Genomic DNA, 7,450 nt, shown 5'->3' on the forward strand with positions numbered 1-7,450 from the left:
GAACAGTTTAACCATGAATAAGAAGAAGGAACATAATATCTTATTCCCAACCAGTTTATTCATGAGCCAAACAAACATTACGATTTATGAAATTGTATGGAATTAAATCATTTCAGGTTGGTAGTGAATTCAACGCCGTCCTCTTTAGTTGATTGTATATTAGCGAAATATGGGTGGAAAAGGAGGTGGTGGCAGAGGTAAAGGTGGCAGTGGTAGCGATGGAGGTGGTGGCGGAGGTAAGGGTGGTAGAGGGAAAGGAGGTAGAGGTGTGGTAGCAGTGGTCGCTGACCAGGGATTGGTTGGAGTAGCTAAGGCATGTCTAATGGTGGTGGTAGTGATGGAGGGAAAGGAGTTGGTGGTGGTGGTGGCGGTGGAGGGAAAGGAGGCGGAGGTGGAGGCAGTAGTGGTCAGTGCTTTGTTAGGGGAAACGAGGGAAATGGGAAGATGTTGCCTGATTGAGGGCAAATATAATATTTTATAATATATTTAAATGACACTAGAGGGGTAATTTGTAAATGTATATGTTTTCCATTTGGATCATTAATAGAAGTGAGGTTTCTGTCGATTTTCTTAAAAATTCAGAGGAGGCTTTTGTTAAAATGAAATTATAGCGGAGTTTTTATGATTGTCAAAAATTTCAGGGGAGGTTTTTGTATTTTACCCTTAAATATAAAGTAATACATGTATTATATGTAGAATATAATTATATAGATAAAATGTGTTTATACACATATATACATATATGTAAATATGTATATGGCTATTTATATACACTTAAGTACAATGTTTTTAAAACTGACCTGAAGGCCGAACCAATTTTGCCTTCGGGTCGCGGGTCACCAGTTTGATCGGTCGGGTCAAATAGTTCATATCGTGCTATGTCAACGTCTATACATTTTAAGTGTGTATATATATATATATATATGTAAATACATATTTTATTAATTGAATTATCTAACACCAGAAAGGCAGAAACTCGGACAGCCAGAAGGGCCGCAACTGTATTGAGCCAAAACCGCATATCAATTAGTATAAACACTTGCAGCAAAAGAAATCACAAAGAGCAAATAGAAGTAAGAATCAGAAAATGGATTCAGTTACTTGTAAGAAACATTTACAACAGTGTATCAAAGAAGATGTTTAAACCAGAAACCCTCCCCTTTTCTAAAACAATAAAAAAGAGCTTCAAGAGACACATTTATACGTACGTACTATGGAATTGGATCGCCGGAGTAAACCGCTTTTCTTTCGCTGGAATTTTCAAATCAAACCCAATATCCAACCTCTTTTCTTCTTTTGCACCGGAAAAGAAAAAAAACGACGACCCTTGTTTTCATCCCACGTCGCCTATGAAAATCCACGGGGTAGAGACATACTCCACGTGTTATGTATCTCTTGTGCCAATTGGGACAGAAACACAGAAATAAGAGGTAAAGCTCCCTTTGGCTTGTCGGATGAAAAAAAGATTGGGATCTATAAGAAACAGCAAGCAAGTGTGAATGCAAATATTTAGAATGTAAAATGGTTTATATAAATTGCAAAATAGGGTCGGTTTTGTACTGATAAATTTATCTTTTTACTAAATATACTTTTAGTTGTAATGGATGTAAATATAAATTTCAATAAAGTATATGTTTTTTTTTTTTTTTTATCAAAAGCCCACTTGAATGCAAATTTGCTTCTTTTTTATTGATGTATTTTTACATCTTATTATCAATGTAAATATGAATTAATCTGTTATTTGTCAATGCATAAATGTAATGTTGCAAAACACAGACAAAAGTAAAGTGCAAATTCGTTACTTCTTCATCCACTTTTTCAAGTTTTGTTATAGTTGAACTCCTTTTTTTAGAAAATAAAAATTAAGAAAAGTTGAAATATTGTCTTCCTTTCGTTCAGTTTGTAATTGTTTCATGCGTTTTTTATCAATAATTCAATATTATTATTTTTTTAAAATCTATTCCTACATGCTAGCTGTAGGAATGATATAGGACACTAATTATATGGGGGTGTTAGTTGGACCAGATTTCATCCAATTCAATCCGGTCCAATATGAGCCCATTACAAATAGATCAGGTCCAATCCAATCCGATAAATACTCTAGATCATTTTGGATCAATCTAATTCATTGTCTGGACCATCTAATCTGTTCAAATTGATTCCAACCAAGACTTGTTCCATTGACACCTGTATTTTGCATTAGTTCAATCCAATCCAATATAAAACCATTATGGATGAACCAGGTCCAATTCAATAAATACTTTGGACCATTAAGTCTAGATTTGTCTAATATTTGTCCGTTCAATCTGTTCAAATTGATTTTGATTTGAATGGGTTTCATCTCAAACTGGTCTATTGACAACCCTACTAATTACTGCCTTGAAAGAACATCATGGGAGATGTTCCCAATACATGGTAGAGACTCTAGAGATGATCTGTGGGGCGTGCCTTGTGGGAAGCCCATCCAACTCTGCTGAAGTATACAATTAGTAGGTGTTTGATTTGCATGGTTTGAGCTAGTGGTTTAAATGAATTTTGTGTCAAATATCATTTACTAAGAAATGGTCCAACCCTGAAGAAAATTTAAGCAGGAATAGCCCCAACAAGATGAGTTTACATCTGCTTTCGATACGTTTGTTAAAAAAAATGAGTAGGAATGGAAACGAGATAGATGCAGGGTGGGGATCATACTCTCCATCTTGACCTAGACTTTGAAATAAATCTTCGTTCTGAGGAATAAAAGCGACCCTTCCCTATCCCTGTTGGAGATTGATTAGTTCCCCATTAGAGATATAAATCCCCAAAGCTCAGTTTGGAAAGAGTATACATATAAATATGTACAATGTAAATACATACAAAATAATAGAAAATATAAGAATTTGCACTCTACATATTTGCATTTGTACTCCTTCCAAACTGAGCCCAAGGTAATTTTCATCCCCATCCCCATCCCACAAGGCAATGTCCATTCCCGACTCCGAAACTGAATACCTGAATACCTGATAGGTATAGAGAAAATTGTCATTCCTAGAAATGAACCAATCTCTAGCGGCCATTCCCAAGTTTCTCACTCCTGTGCATGCTTAATTGTGAGAAACACTAAGCTGGTCCATCATATATGGCTGTTGATAAAATTGAATAATGGTAAAACAAGATGCATACATGTAGCGGATATGTCTTTATAGTTGGGAAAAGCTTTGCAAACCTTGTATAGGTTTCCCTGTCGTTTCCTTCCTTTCTCTACATTTTCCTTCAAACCAAACATAGCTTTGTAGTTGGGAAAAACTTTTTCTAAGATGAATTGAGTCGAGAGATCAGTGAGAGAAAAAATTCTGGAAAAAAAAAGCATCTGTACTTCATGGCCTACTTGAATCTTTAAGGGAAATTCCTGATTAGTACTATGTAATTTGGACCTAGTGCAAATTTTGGTCCCCAAACTTTAAAACACAACAATTCAATATCTGAACTTTCAAAACGTGACAATTCAGTACCTATTGTTGACCAACCGTTAAGTGGCATTTGAAAAGACACAAATGCTCCTCGAGTGTCATTTAATTTTCTTTATCAACCATTTAAACGTTGATAAACAATGAACAATCCCAAATCTTTTTTCTTTTATTCAAGAAAGTTGGGGCAACCAGAATGCCCACTAAGAATGACTCCAAATTTCTTGAATAGAAGAGGCAAGGATTTGAAACTGTTCATTTTTTGTCAACATTTGGATGGTTGACAAAGATAATTAGATGACATTTGAAGGGCGTTTTTATCTTTTTAAATGCCACTTAATGACAAATATTGGATTGTCACGCTTTAAAAGTTCAGATATTAAATTAGGGCATTTTAAAGTTAGGAGCCCAAAGTATAAGATACTAATAAGGAATTTTCCAATCCTTAAATTAGGAACAATTCCTACAGTTTAAAAGGGTTTTTGGAAGATTAAATAAATTCTTCTAAAACAAAATATCATGTATCTTTATGTCGGGATAAACAAAATAGAACAATAAGTTAGGCCCTGTTTGGTAATGTTTCAATGGAATGTTTTAATTTTCTATCATAAACAACAGAAATATTCCCAGGGAACATTACCAAACACGGCTCATTTTTCTTATATGTTTTTATATTTTGTTTATCCCGACGTATATACCTGGTAGCCTAAAAAATAGTTTATCTTATTTTGGGAAAACATTTTAAATCAGGAATTGCAGAAAAATGCCTATACAATGCTACCAAACAGGACCTATAGGAATAAGAATGTTACTAAACGCCACGTTACTTGACTATGCAAATAAGAACCGGGATCAAGGCTGTAGCTTTTTCATGTATTTAGGGTCAAGGAGAGACCCAAGGTGGATGAACCAAATGGAGAGGCCATGTCTTTCCCTGGTTTTTTATTTTTTATTTTTTTAAAAAAAAAAAACAAATTAGCTTACAAGAAAGAAACGGAAAGAAATGAAACATTGAAACAAAAAGACTAGATTCTCAGTTGTTTATAGACTCCCACCTCATATATTTACTTTCCCTTTTAAATAAAATATTTTACATTGGGAACATAATTTGTTAAGTAATATATAATGTACAGAGGTTGTGCCTATAACCTAGTTTGAGTAAACCTGCAGTGGACCTTTTCAACAACCGACCAACGACTCCTTGCCTACTAATAAAATTCTACGTTTGTTTGAGGTTGTTCACAATCTTTTAAGGGCTCATCACATGGAGAAGGGGTGGGGGAGGGGGGACTTTTTACTAGTGGATTTGAGTCATTTGGCTCTTTTACTTCTAGAGGTCACATGAATAAAGTAAGAAGGAGAAAAAAGAAACGTTAAGTTAATTGCAATTAGAAAACAAATAGCTATGTTACATGGGCCCGAAGAAAAGGAGAAATTTCTATCAATAATAATCATAATAACAAACCTGATTTTTCTAGATCTATTTGCAAGCAATATATTCTGAACTTTCAAATGCATATTTTCTACTAAGGATGAGTTAGAGCATGAAATGTCCAATAGGTGAGGTTATCTTTAGACTAGAACCATTTGATTGAAACTAACTTTCAATTAGATTGTGCTTAATTTGGATCAAGGAGTGTTGGGATGCACGTGTCTGAGTGTATAAGTCCCACATTGAAAAGAAATAAGTATGGTTTTCAAATCGCTGTTGATCAGATGGTCGGACTATTTGGCCTAGGAACTGTTTAGGTAATTGGTTTCGTTTTACTCTAAATCCGGTCTTTTGCAAAAAACCATTGAATCGGTCAATGATTCTCATTGATTCAGACAGTTAAACCGTCAATCTGTTCAAAGGTTTTTAGTTGTTTTTTTTTTATTTTATAATTTTTTTGTTAGAACGAGTCACCTATTCGAACCAAACGGTTGAACCGTCAACCTAGAAACTAGTGGCCAAAACAATTCTGGTTCTATGTCATTTTTTAAAACATTAAAAATAAGAGATGCAAAGGATTTGGCCGACGAGCTAGTAGATTAAGGTTTTGGATTAAGGAAATTAATGTTCAACTCTCGCATGAAATGAAGTACTCCTCAATGTTTGTGAGTCCTCTCGATGTGCAATAGTTATCCAGAAAAAAAAAAAAAAAAAAAAAAAAGCTGAAATTTCAAATGAACATAGTTATTGGTAAATGCATGTGATGACTCCCATGGCTTTGTAGCCTTCCTGATTAATGATCTCATGGTTAGTAAAAGCGATTAATATCCAATCCCATGATGACTCAAATGCCCCATGTACGTGAATGTGTCTTCATGGTTGAACAATTGGTGATTGGCATGGCCTCACCCACTCATGGATGACTTTCTCCTTATTCGACAGTTGAGTAAAGGCTCATATGGAGTTGGTGCATGTCAAACTTGATGACAACTTCAGTTCAAAGAAGAGGGAATGTTTGATGTGGATGAAAAGAAACATTGACGTGATCCTCTCAATGTACAAGGAAGAAGCCCAATAGAGGAAATCCCTAAAGGGTGTATTAAGGAATTTGAATTCTCTTATTCACCCCCCAAAATTTCATGAGTCATGGCACATGCATCCGTACGTAGTAGACCCATGAATGGAATGGTTGTATTGGAAAGAACATTTGCTGTCCCTCTTGTCTATTATATTTTTGACAATTACATTAATTACATTGAGAATCGAGATACAGATAAAAAAAACAATGTGATAGCTAGAAGTATTATATTCATACTAAGTACCCGACCCGCTGAGTTAGCATCTACGTCCTCCTGTTACTAGCTAGCCTATATATTTATATGCTTTTCATTAATATTTCATGTGGGATGATAGGGCAGGAATAGACATCCTATTATTAAGCTAATTCAGCAAGATGGAGTCCCAAAGGGCAAAAGGGCTTCTTTAATTAGGAAAATAATTGTAATAAAGGAACATGGATTCTCCACATGTTTGCTGTAGATAACGTACTTTGCTACAAAATAATCCTCTTCCTCCTCTAGCTATATATCTTCCTCCTTCCCAGCCTAACCCACACAGCTCCCCAACAGCAGCAGAGCAGCTAGCGCCCAGATGAGAGTGAGACAACCAACCCTACCCCCTTTCTTTTAGCAATGCCGAGGCTGACAGGAGCCAACTCATGTTGTCCATATCCGGTCCTCTACATTCGGCATGTCTACAACAGTGCTTCAGTGTACATCAACTCTACATTGCCAGAATGTATCGGTCAGCAGAGAAACCGGTGGAATTTCGTTTAGTTTATAATTAAATTCCTTTCCCCTCCACCCCCCCCCCCCCAAAAAAAAAAAGGAATAATAATAATAAAAAAAAAAGAAAAAGAGCTACGGAGGAAGCAGATTCAATTTACTTGAAATTAAACCCTTTTTTTTTGGGAGGGGGGAAAATCAATATATAGGAGTAGATATGCAAAACGATATAGGAAATGATCAGATAGAAGGAGATAAAATTTTTGGGACGAGCAGTACTCCACATTGGTCCAACAATTGCATCAACCAAACACATTTTCAAGGCCAGATGTTGGACCTCTTGTCCAGTAACAAATTAATTAATAGCACCCACTGATAGCTAGAGGGACGGATGGATGCAATATCATTAGTTGAATGTTTTTGATTTGGTGCAGTAGTAACTAATTCACAGGTTGATTTCCTTGCATTGTCCAGTTAGGACTTAGGATTTAGGAAGCACATGTGTGAGTGTGAATGTATGTTAAGACTAAGAGAGACGAATCCAGTGAAATTGAGGGTGAGGGACCTATCATAGAACATCCATCTCAACTATCATATTAATTTGACCTATACAACAGGCAATGGGAGAGAAGGTGCATGGAGAAAGTACAGCTGCATCTGCAGCAGCTGCAGGTGCAGTATCAGAAGAAGCAGGAACCAGCCAGAACCAGAACCAGCTGCTGCTGCTGAAGCATAGAGCAATGGAGAGGAGTGTGGTGGTGGTATTGGTATTGGTAATTGGTACTGAA

Source organism: Nelumbo nucifera, chromosome 2 (assembly GCF_055504915.1).
Source record: "Nelumbo nucifera cultivar China Antique chromosome 2, China Antique-T2T, whole genome shotgun sequence".
NCBI classification, from domain to species: domain Eukaryota; kingdom Viridiplantae; phylum Streptophyta; class Magnoliopsida; order Proteales; family Nelumbonaceae; genus Nelumbo; species Nelumbo nucifera.